This window comes from Corvus moneduloides, chromosome 6 (genome assembly GCF_009650955.1).
Source record: "Corvus moneduloides isolate bCorMon1 chromosome 6, bCorMon1.pri, whole genome shotgun sequence".
Classification (NCBI taxonomy): domain Eukaryota; kingdom Metazoa; phylum Chordata; class Aves; order Passeriformes; family Corvidae; genus Corvus; species Corvus moneduloides.
In genome coordinates, this window is record NC_045481.1 from 14,345,728 (window position 1) to 14,357,914 (window position 12,187).

Genomic DNA, 12,187 nt, shown 5'->3' on the forward strand with positions numbered 1-12,187 from the left:
CCATGGCAGGGGGAGTTGGAATGAAATGACCTTACAACCCAAACCATTCTGTGATTCTATTCTGATTGTTAGTTTTGTATCTCATTTAGTGTCTGAGATGATGGGAATATCCCAGCAATTCCATGAAGGATTTGTGAGCACTCCAGGCACTGTGGGTGAAACATGCCACTACTGCAATTCTTACACCACCATGTCATGGAAGTGCTCACAAGTCAAATAAGACTCATATAAGTGACTCTTAAAATCTGAGCTGCACTTAAAAATTGTCTTTAAACAATCTGAGAATTTTAAACCAAACAGAGTCAAATTTCAGGGAAGAAGAGGATCAGCCGTATACCCAGGCCTTCCTCTGTGGTCCTCCCACCCACCCTGTCGCATGGAGGTGGCAGGAGTCTGAGAAACACAGATGCAGAAAACTGCTCCCTTTTCAAACTCTATCAAGAAGTGAGGCAGCTCCTATGAGGACTGGATAAGGACTTTAGGATTGTCTAGTTTGCAGAAAAGGAAGCTGAGGGAGGATCTCTACACCTTCCTGAGGAGAGAAAATAGGGAGGAAGGTACTGAACATTTCTCCCTGGGATCCTGTGATATATGGCCTGGGAATGGTGTCCAGCACTTCATCAGGGGAGGTCCAGAGATGGCATTGGGAAACATTTCTTTGCCAAGAAGGTGGCCTAGAATAGATCTGCAACAGGCTTCCTAGAGAGGTGGTTGATGTCCCAAATCTGTCAGTACTTAAGAGGCATTAGGACAGTGCCCTTAGTAATGTGCTCTAGCTTTTGGACAGTCCAGATGGTTGTTGTAGATGCCTTTCAACTAAAGTATTCTATTCTATTCTATTCTATTCTGTTCTTTTCTATCCTATAGGAAAGTACCCATACAGGAGAATATGGAGAGTAGGGATTGCAGCATCACACAACCTTCTCTGGGCAGTTGGCATGGTCCCATTTAGGAAGATGCCTTTTCAGGTAACTTGAGTCAAAGCAGTGGTGACTTCTGGGAATGAGGATGGCACCAGGTGCTCCCAAGGGCCCTTCAAAGCTCCTGAGAGCTTTCTAAAAAGATGTATTTTGAGGAGAGACATTCAGGACCACCTTAAGAAATCACTGACTGCTTTTCTGTTTTATGTTAGGCTACTACTCGGTGATGGTTTTTTTTCTCTGGACCAGTGAAACCAGACAGAAAATGGTGACATTTCAAATTTTGGGATGTTAATTACTTGACTATTATTTCCTTTCATCAGGTGTAGAGGGCATTGAACGCTTGGTCTGTCAGGGTACACCAAGGGCTGCTGCCCCATGGGAGAAGGTCAGCCAGGAGCTGAGCACTGGCTGTGGTCATCAGATTTTTTGCCTTGCTCTGTAAATTGAAACTACAGTGCAATGCACTGCTTCAAGGAGTTTCACAGCTGGACTCTTTTTTTTCTAAAAACAAAAGAATGTAATATTGTATGCAGCACCATATCAGGGTCACTTGGGCCATATGAAGAGTCTCAAGAAATAACACCCGTGTTTTGTGTAAATGGTCATATACTTTCAATCTAAGCTTGTAGTGAGGTTTGCATAATTGTATAGTACTTTAGGATGTGGTCTATTTCTCCTCTTGATCTTTAAAACAGGAGATGGGTATGTACTAGAAAGAGGCTTATAAAACTTAAAAAGCAACAAAGGATGCAAAATCCATTTGCTGGTGTTTGCACAGCTCAGTGAAAGTGGACATAAATATTATTATACAATCAAATAGAAATAGTATGTTGGCTGATGATGAAATATAAAGGAAAATGTAAAACATTCAGCACTGAGATTTTTTTAAAACCCTTTTAGGGAAATGCTTAGTTTCTGATAGACAATGTAGATGTAATATTCCTCCGTGGTGTTTATTCTTTCATCGGTTAGGCAAGCTTTAGCATCATTCTCATCCATCACTCAATCTGAAACAAATCAGCTGACTTAAGGTAAGGTCAATGAGACAAAGAGAAAAAGCTCATTGTACAGGAAATTTCTTATTTTTCCCTGTTTGATTAGCTGCATTTTTGCGGCAGCTGAATTGTCAGCTAACTGTCAACTAATGCCCCAAACCTGCAAATACATATTCATATGCATATTAACTGTGGAGGAACTGAGCCCCTTAGTCTGAGTTATGTACATGAATAGTCTTAGCAGAGTGAGCTTCTAAATTATGTCCTGCTGTGCATTATACAATGTCAGTAGGGGTGTAAGAATGATAGTTGTGAGGTCTCACTTTTGAGTTTGAATCTGCTCAAAATATATGTGTCTGACATTGTTTTCTTTCAGCTAATGCAAACATTTCATATACTTCTCAGTTTGCTGACATTTGTTTGAATATACACAGCTCTAAATGATGGAACTTTGTCCCACAGAATTCCAGAAATAATGGTATCAAATTATAAAAATACTGCTAACTATGTGCACTGGATGCAAAGAAAACCACTATCTTTTCCTGCTCACAAGAACAGAATAATACAACACTGACAATATAATAATTCCTTCCTTTTTCATCCAGTACCAATGCTTTTGTATTAGCCATCATTATTACAGAAACAAGAATAGCATCTGCAAAACTAAAATTGAATTTGTCGGTAAGTGGGAAAAAAAAGCAGCACATTAAAATTTGAAAACATATATAGTAAATTTTAATCCATATTTTAAATTGACAAAGCCAGAATTCTTTATAAAGCCTTTCCCATTAATTTTGCAGGAAGTAAAGGTGAGAAATCACACCCTGCTACACAAACATTTTATTACATTTACCCACCACCAATATCAATCCACCATAACACCACTGCTCCTCAGGAGGGTAAGTGCTGGGGAAAGCAGCCCCTGTGCATTACCTCTGGCTGCCCATGGCTCCCATATGGTGCCCCTTGCTAATGCTTTTCCCTTAACACCTTGTTGGCAGAGATGGACAATGCCCAAGACTTGTTACAATGACACCTTCACGATACCGAGGCCAGATTAAGGTAACACGATATTTGATATGTTCCTGCAGACCTGGCTCCAGGAGCCATTTGAGTTCAACAAAGTCTCAGCATCATGAAAGAAATCTGCCTGAGTCTAAATGGTGACTGAGCCTGTGGAGAAGAACCTGGAGTCCAGGTAATTAACTTGCATTTCCCAGACTATGAAGAATGATGGGTGGGAAAAGGGTTCCCATCAGCACTCTAGACAGGTGGCTTTGTCATTGTCAGCCAGAAATGGATGGTCCTGCTGCTATTTCTGCCGTGCAAAAGTCACTTTGTTCCCTGTTCTAGGAGATCAGGAAAGTCCAGAGCTGTTTACTTCCCTCAGGGGAAGGAAGTTCTGCAGCTGCCACAAGAGGGTCAGCGTGGTGCATGGGTCACCTTCAGCTGAACTGGGACAGGTTGCAGAAGGGTCCCGGTGGACATAGCTATGTGCCTTTCTGTGAACAAGGCAGAATGTCCTTTCACTCCACAGAGCTTGACTTGGGATCCAGGCTTTTGCACAGAACACTCTCTCTTGCACACTTTTTTGGCTATATGGGCCAGTTACAGCCCAGCCCCACCCCCTGGGTGTCACAGAGGCTGGGTCAGTGTGAGACCACACAAGGAGGATGGTGTGTGGTGTGCTATGCACGTGAACAGCCACCCTCCAGGTGACAGCTCCATTATGTACAGCTAGATCATTGGAAACAGTTGGGTGCTTTCAGCTCTACAAATTGCCTTTCACTCTCTGAGTCCCCAGGTGAAATGCAGATAAGCAAACCTAATGCCTAAGACAAGGAAAGTCTTATTGGATACCAGATGGCTCATATGTAGATAAATGCAGATGGAAGCATGTAGCATTTCAGTCTGGTGTGGAGGTTTTCACATTGAATAGGTTTTGTTTCTCTTGGATCAGTGGTGGGGAAAGAAACACTGAGTTTATAAGACCTTTTGGGATGAGCCTCCAAAACACACAGCCAGGCATAGAAGCAGTGCAGGTTCTGCAGAGTGCCTGCAGTGTATCTGCTGGAAATAAAGGTAAACAGATTTCTTCGTTATTGATGTTGCATAATGTGCTATTTCATACACTTGTAAATCTCTGTAAATCTGTGCATTCTGTTCCAAAGACAAAGCCTCTAAGTAAACAAGAGGTGCTTGCATGTATGTGCACTGTGTTCCTGGGCTGCCAAACAGTACTCTTGGGAAGCAAGCCACTCACAGTTCTGGTCAGTGTTTTCTTCAGAAGATTGCTGCTGAAATATTTTCAATGTGGTTCTTTCAATTAGACATATTTCTTCCAGAAACTTTCTAGGGAACAATAACATCTTTTCTCCAGAATACTGGCTATCCAGAAACAAAGTACTCCAGCTAAACCTCAAACTAATTAGTAAATTGTGCAGTGCTGCCTCCCTGGAGTTTTAACTCAGTTAATTTTTATCCTTTCCTTCTATGGACCAAGTTCTCTGCATATGCCGTAATTCACACAGAAATGGTAGTTCTGACTCAGAAGAGATGAGACCTCTTGACACATATTAGATCTTGGGGCATTTGGGGTGAGCTCCAGTGTACAGATTAAGTGGAAATATAAGACACATGGATTTAAGCAACGCTTCATACTGAAGTTCGGTTGTGATGTAACTGAAGCTTTCTTTCATATTTTGATGCCTACTGAACAAAATTTTACCTGTGGGCCAGGGGTGGGATTTTTCTGGGAATTCAACAAGTGATGTATTCCCAAGATTGTCAGACAGTAACATGATGATGATTACTGACTGTCCTTAAAATAATAAATCTCAGGCCCGTAGTAGACTGTTACATCACAGTAAAGCAAAACTACTGCTTCCAGAGGCTGCCAGGCTGAGTTTGTGCTCAAACTCTCCTCAGGCACAATGAGCCACACACTGCTGCAGAGGTGCAGGTGGAAGGAGCAGAAGGTACATAACTGAAAGGACTGCCCTGACAGCCAACACACAGGATGATACATTCCAGTATAAAGATGTGGTTCCTGAGAGTCAAGTTTTCAATATCAGTTGTAGGAACCAGAGAGGAGGGCAGTAGCTTGTTTGTCTTCTTTCTCCCCATGTTGTTGTGTGTAAAATGAATAATTTTATCTTCTCCCTTCTTGAAAGTCTTCTGTACCCACTAGCCAACGCACCAGATACCAGTGGGGACAATGTCACCTTTCTGTCACCTCATGAAAATATTTTTCATTCCCACGACACAAACCATCAAACTACATATCATATGTAATCATATTCTTAGTTGACTGAAGCAAAAGGTGATGCTTTAATATCTTTTTATGATATTGGATATTAATTTCCTTCTACTCAAATGCAAAGATGGAAGTTCCTGTCACTAATGGACTAACATTCCATTTTTTAAAATTTACTTTAGAAACTATTTGCATTATGTACAAGTCAAGCCAAAAATGAGACAGTTGGATTTTTCCTTGCCAAAGTAGATGTGCAATTCAACTCTTGAAGTTTTATTCAACTGTTCATAGAGCAGCTATTGACTATAAGATATTCATGACATATATGTTACCTAGTTGAATAGTTCTTACAGGTGCATTCAAAAAAAAGCATGAGGGTAATTTGGCTCCAGCTGTCACTGAGCGAAGAGCAGGCCTGCCCACAACTTCCTGGGTAGGCACACCTTCAGGTCCTTGTATAAAATATTCCTCTTCCACTGTCATTCTCGAAAAAATACTTTTCCCCTATCAGTGTTCATGAATACCAAATAAAAGGTAAAGAAATTGCCCTCGAAGGAAACTCTTCAGTTTTATTTAAATGAATACTTAATGAATCTACTTAAGAATAACTTGCCCCAGGATATTTCTAGAACTATCTGTGAACAGAAACCTGTAAAGCAAAAATATTAAGTGCTAAACTTTTTATGGAATGGGATAAACCTTTCTTCCTCTTTCAGAGGAATAAAAGTCCTGTGGCAAAGCACACTGCACAGGGCTGCTGCTGGGGTAGGATGATAGTATAACTGGACACACTGCCTACATCATGACTAACAGGCAAAGTACAGCAGAGGAAACATGGAATCCTTAGGCTCTTGATCCACCATTTCAGCTTATTTGGGCTATTTGCAGTGCCTGTCTTGTTGAAGGTGCTGGCCCGTGTCTGAATAAGTGCAACTGCGATGAGCAGCAAAAGTTCCTACTTTACTTTAGTGGGTGAGGTATCCTATGCTGTTTTACAATGCAGAGCTTTAATCTGTAATATTAGTATAAGCCCTTAATGAGATTTGATTCATTAAGCATCTTCATGCCCACAAGAGGATGACAGGTACTACCATTTGATGCAGAGGGAGACAAAGAGGTATCTGGCATGAGAGCTCATCTTTTGACTCAGAGGCTGACCCTCTAGAAGATGAGCACGAGCCTCAGGCAGATTGCTGTGGTGTTTGCTGGAAATGGAGGGGGAGAAATTCAAGAGAAATATCTGCAGAGAAGGTCCTGGCAGGCAGGGGGTGGCCTGAAGTTAGGCTGGTGCCTGGAGCATGTGCAGGTGCTCAGAGCCCCAGGCTGTGAGCAGCAATAGTTTAAACAGAAGAAAAAATGCCTAGTGGAGCAAAATATATTTTAGCCATCAGGATGATCAAAAAGTAGAGTTTTCTGATTCGTTAAAATTATCAATAAGTAACTATAAATTAAAAAACAAGATCACCTTCACTGAGCTACACTATCATGTGCCACTACTCTTTCTTGTCTTCTCTGAGACCTGCAGCTCTACCAGCACCATGCAAACACAAATGTTTCCTCAGCCATGCTGGAGTGCATGGCACTGGCTTTCTGTGCTGTTTTCTGCTTCAAATCTCTGCTCGTTTTCTCACCTCTCTCATCTGTCATGTTTTCATTAACATAAGATTATTTTTGCTCTACTTTCCTTCAGTCTTCATATTGGATTTCATTGTAATTTATTTACTGACCTTTTTTCTACTCTTAATGGTTTTGTTATTGACTGTACGATACCACAAGAGACTGAACACCTCTGTTATAAGAGGTGCCCCTCAGAATTTTCCAGGCTTGGTTTTATATCCTGCAGTGAAAGTCTGTATTTTTGAGACCATTCCTAGAGCCTGGAAAATGGTGAAAAACTCATTCTTGATTCCGGAGGGACAGGTCTGATTGCTAAAATTAATGAGACTCTAGGGTCAAAATTTTCACAGCTCTAGCTGACTTCAATACCAGCTCTCCTTATGCATCTGAGGATGCAATCCAAATCACAAGTCAGTAAACAATTAATTGACCTATTTTTAAGAGGATATGTCAGAGTTAGTGGGCAATGTACTTAGGCAGCTTGAGGCAGAATTGAGGTCTCATATTTTTAATGCTTCGTATAGTTATAGGTACTGAACTCTGAAGAAAAATGATGATCATCATCATTGTACATTCCTGTCAAAAGCACAAGTCAGAGAATTTCACTGCACCAACTCAGTTAAAGCACATGTCAGAGAAGCATAAAGAGTTAACGATCCTCACATTTAAAATACACTCTGTATTTACAATCTGGATTTCACTTAAGCCCCTCACTATAGGCTCTATAAATTTCTCTTTTCAGCTGTATAGACCTCTGCTCACTTCTCTCAGCAAAAGTACTTAGAGAGCGTGACCAGATTTTGAAAGCCACAAATTCTATGAATTTTACAATATTTTGTGAGATGCCTCAATATTCCTTACATTTGCTTTTTCTTTTTTATCTATAAATAGAGCCTTCTTTCTGCAACCAGTCTCCAAAGGTCACCTTACAATGTTTTGCTATTTCCCGTATTAAGCAGCAATGCTTTTCAGCTGACATTCCAACTTCAAGTCATGCATATGAGCATGACGTGAGCTTGCTTCAGACCACAGTGAGAGGGCTGCAAACAAGACTGCTGTATAATTGCCGAGAAAAATAACATCCATTGTCAAAAGGGGCACTTCATCAAACAAAATTTAGCTGCATGAATACAAGTGTCTCCAAATATTTGGTTCATGCTAAAAATATAGCACATTTATTAAAAATATATATTTATAAACATTGGTATGAACAGACACAGATGTTAAGCAAATGAGAAAGGAAAAATAACCATGTAGTGTATTTCTCCCAACATTTTATCAGGTTTAGGCAGACCTTGCTCAATGGGATTGTTTTTTTCATGATTGCACCATATGTTCATTCTAAATAAAAAGCTTGTCAGATTCAATGTAAGTAAAAGCAAAAACCAAGAGAAAAATCCATTTGACCTAACAGACACATGATCTGTGCTATGAAGCTATCTTTGAGTTCAATCTTTGTGGGTATACAGCAGACATTTCTAATTATATATAGTGTACAGTTTCTTTCTTTTCCTTTTTTTTTTCCTTTCTTTTTTTTTTTCTTTTTTTTTTAAATTGTGTTAAAACAACATATCCCTGGTGGATTTCTTCAAAGCTACAACTTATATAACTGCAGTCATTCTCCCCCAAACTGAAAACCAAACCGAAAGGGAGAGGGCAGGAGAGAAGAATTAAGCTTATTACTGTGTGAAAAAGTCTTATTAAATTAATTGTGCTTCAGTCTTCGTTGCCTGCAGGCAGTGCTTTTATGATGTGTTAATATAATACAGAGTCAATTCTGATTAAAGAACTTGTCAATAGTCAGCAATGTTTGTTGTCACTCTTAATGGCCATTTTATCTGGTCTATTTGCATGCCTTCTAGTTTACAACGTTGTGTAAATATACACAAAAATGATCACAATGAGGTTCAGAATTGTCCCAATAATTCCAAGCATTGCCAAGATGGTTTCTTCTTTGCTTTCCTTTTCTTGACTGCCTTTATCTTCTTCATTTCCACTAGTGATTACCATCTTGGTGGCCAGTTTCTTTATCCTTCCCTTCAGGATAACCTAGATTTAGGAACAAAAACATCAAAATCGATTATTAGTTGGAGTATCCAAACTCATATTAATAGTGGAGCCAACTGCAGAATTTATGCCCCACAACACATTATATTAAGAATTCACTTGAAAAGGATTAGTATTTTTATTAGCTTTTTTAGTAAATACTTAATTAAAATGATAGTTCAGCTAGTCTGTGGTTTACTTATAACCCTCTGTTTATGTGCCAGCAATCACTCCTAGCACACATAACTCCTCCACAATGTCATTATAAAACTGCTCAGAAAAGTACCATGAAGTGTGATTCCTCCAGCATCAGTGGGGACTTTTCCTGCACTGGGACTGCAGGAGGTCATCTTGCCATGCTGAAAACCCCAGATTTACACTCCAGTACCAGGAAATGAGTGCGGGAAATAAAACTGGGAAGACCTTGCTTCTTTTTAATAGAAAAAAATCATTAAAGACAAAGGCATTTTGTCTCCCAACAAGAAGGAAGACAGCAGTGACTTCTTAATAAATAATTCAAAATAAAAGCAAAACCAAAATAACATCCATCTTGGCTTTTATTTTCCTCATTCTTAATGTACGATGAGAAGTTACTTGCAGTGCAGTGAGCTGAAATGTATCGATCTGCCTGCAGGGAGAATACAGCCATTTCCCAAGCAACAGCCTGAGTCTGAAAAAAAGAAGATTCTTCAAATGTGGGACAAGCCCTGACTTCCAGCACAGCTGAAGCCACAAGGAAGCTCCTTGGGTCTTCCTGCCATGGGTAAACATCTGATTGTTCAAATTAGAAATGGATAAATTCTTATCTGTGTTTATCTAACACTGCAAATTTTAATCACATGGGCAAACCAGAGTGTCCCAGAAAACTGAAAACGGTTGGCTGGTTTCCCAATGCCAACTGATCTGCCAAAATCTGGGTTCAGGCAATGCCCTGCTGCTGTATCCCAAGCTGCAGACCACATCCCATTGTGTTTTTGCAGCAGAAAGGAGTAGGAGGGTGTAGAAAAAAAAATTCCTCGCCAACAGCTCCCACCTAAAAGAGGGATTTGATTTGGTCCTTTAGTGGACCCTAATTCCTTCCTCCTCTAACTCACCGAGCAAAACCAGTAGCTCCCAGGCAGTGTACATGTTCAGGGTGATGAGGGCTCCCCAGGAATGCACCACCACCTCTTTGGGCATGTCCCCTCCAGCAGGTATCATCAGAGGAGAGTCCTGACCTGCAGCTCCTCTGAGCTGCTCCTGCACTGCACAGCCACAGAGCAGCAGCCAGAGTACTGAAAGGAAGGAGGGGACTGGGAGAGGTAAGGAAATTGTGCAATAGAGAAACTGAAAGGAAAAACTGAGGATCCAGACAAAACAGCCTGTATTTTTGTCATATCTGCATGTTGTTCATATATAAGACAGCGAGTTACTGCTGGCAACTTCCTAGGAAGTGTTTGATTCCCAGCAGGTATAAGTGATTAGTGGCAAGCAAGGCAGAAGTCAGGCTCTGCAGAAGCCTTTGTACTTATACTTGTGTTAGCAGTTATGCGTTTTGTCTTACTATAACCAGTGGATCAGAGGAAAAAATAGCAAGGGAGCCAGTAACCCGAGGGTACCCACAGCAAACAGCAGCCAGCAGGGGCAGGGGGCACCAAGGAGAAGGGCATCAAGCCCCAGGGCATCAAACATCAGAGCATGATCATCCAGAAGATTTTTGGATAACCTGTCCTGGGAAAGCAAATCTTCACAGGCATCAGGTACCTCACAGGGATATGGCTCCTGCCGTCCCTCTCCAGATTCCCTTCCAGCCCTCAGAAACTCTGTCTCCAGAGTTCCTTCAGCCACAGCCATCTCCAACTCTTCCTGCAGGACCTAACACCTTCTAGCATCGGAAAGGTTTTGTCATATTTGCCCCAGCTGGTGTCCAGAGGAGGGTTTGGCTGCACCTGGTGGCTGTCCTCCCTATCTTGTTAATTGCCACCCTGCAGTCAATGGTATCCTAACAAGCAACTTGTCTCTAGGAAATCACAGGAGAATTTCTACCAAAGCCATTTCATTAACGTCACAACCTAAGTTCATCCACTCCATGTGGCACCAGACCACAAACCCACATCCCAGGCTATGACATGCAGCCGTTACTTCACCCAAAGAACCACGAGTCATTTGGATACTGTGTTCTTTTCCCCTTCAGTAACTGGAAGTTTTTCCCTCTGGTCAACTGTTTGCGTTTCACTGTTTATTTGAGAAATCAAGTAGGATTACAAATATAGTCTGATAAAATCCCAGGCCTGGAATGCAAGGATTTGAGGGGAGAGTGAAGTTCTTCTGGCTGGTTCCCACGAGAGCTGAACACTCTTGATTCAGCACTCTGGTTCCCACAGAAATATGATCATACTCAAGCATTTTGTGGGTCAAGCCTTTCTGGCTTGAAAAAAGCCAGAGAAGGTGTAATTTGACTCTGCATCCCGTGGTTTGGGCAGAGTTTTCCATTCACATCAAAAAACCCACAGAGAGTGGTGCAGAGCCCCAGCTGGGGTGGCTTTGCGCTGCAGCCACTGGCACTCTTAACTTTGGTACAGTGACCCTGCACCACATACGCTAGGAAATCCTGATTCCAGCATCTGACCTCCTGTTATTAGCATCCCTATTCTTTTCTTAATAACCTTTGCAGCATGAAGTCAATATCAAATTCTCTCCTGCAGGACGCTAGATCCTAAAATTAACATCAATCTAAAAGGTAGCTAAATAATTCACAAACAAAGGAGACATATCAAAGGCCATTAGCTATAAAGACAAAGCCTCTGGCTTAGCAAATCCTTGAGTAGTGAATTTTTTGTAAGCTAAGAAATTATTCTGGGGAAGTACCACCACATCTTTGCCTTATTATTAAGGTCTCTCCCAGGCACCCATTACTGGCTAATGAGAAAGGCAGAGGTCCTTGGGCTGCACAATCTCTGATCTGACATTATACAATCACTTTTTTCCTCTTTGCAAGTTGTATTTATTAGCAAGGAGAGAGTGAGTGGTTTCAAATCAGGTAACATGAATCAGAGTGCCAGGTTATTTCTGTCCCACTAAGGGGCCTTAACTGAGGGAGAAGTCCTCAGTGTGATGCAATGAAATATGCACAGAGAAACTGGTGTCTGGAATGTGATGAACATGAAGGAACAACAAAGGGGCATCAGCAGTTAAGAGTTTACACATGGGGTGATGCACAGTATGATTTGTTGGAGGTCATCTCTATGTCCCTATGTGCTGTATTTGGCTCATGCTATGGTGTAGCCTGGGACTGCATAAACTGCATCTTTTTTGGATGAAACTACACCCAAAAAAGTGCTGCAGGAGTTCTTTATGTGCTGTAAAAACAA

General features: G+C 41.2%; 1 long non-coding RNA gene across 6 annotated transcripts in view; it reads right to left on the reverse strand.

The window, feature by feature from the left end:
* Nucleotides 1-2,624: 2,624 nt before the first annotated feature.
* LOC116445014 overlaps nt 2,625-12,187 on the reverse strand; it is a 166,212-nt gene continuing 156,649 nt past the window's right edge. For all 6 annotated transcript variants that reach the window (XR_004240619.1, XR_004240622.1, XR_004240618.1 and 3 more), the window contains one exon: nt 2,625-8,840. This is a non-coding gene — a long non-coding RNA (uncharacterized LOC116445014). The remainder of the gene's footprint in view (nt 8,841-12,187) is intronic.